Source organism: Rhincodon typus, chromosome 14 (genome assembly GCF_021869965.1).
Source record: "Rhincodon typus isolate 14 chromosome 14, sRhiTyp1.1, whole genome shotgun sequence".
NCBI lineage: Eukaryota > Metazoa > Chordata > Chondrichthyes > Orectolobiformes > Rhincodontidae > Rhincodon > Rhincodon typus.
The window spans coordinates 1,104,567-1,105,024 of NC_063345.1; positions in this window are offsets into that span (position 1 = coordinate 1,104,567).

Consider the following 458-nt stretch of genomic DNA (forward strand, 5'->3'; position numbering starts at 1 on the left):
CCCCCTCCCATTCCTCAGACGACATGTCCATCCTGGGCCTCCTGCAGTGCCACAACGATGCCACCCGAAGGTTGCAGGAACAGCAACTCATATTCCGCTTGGGAACCCTGCAGCCCAATGGTATCAATGTGGATTTCACAAGTTTCAAAATCTCCCCTCCCCCCACCGCATCCCAAAACCAGTCCAGCTCGTCCCTGCCTCCCTAACCTGTTCTTCCTCCCACCTATCCCCTCCTCCCACCTCAAGCCGCACCTCCATCTCCTACCGACCAACCTCATCCCGCCCCCTTGACCTGTCCGTCCTCCCTGGACTGACCTATCCCCTTCCTAACTCCCTACCTACACTCACCTTTCCTGGCCCCATCCCCGCCTCTTCGACCTGTTTGTTTCTTCTCCACCTATCCTCTCCTCCATCCCTCTTCTATCCGCCTCCCACTCTCTCCCTATTTATTTCAAAAC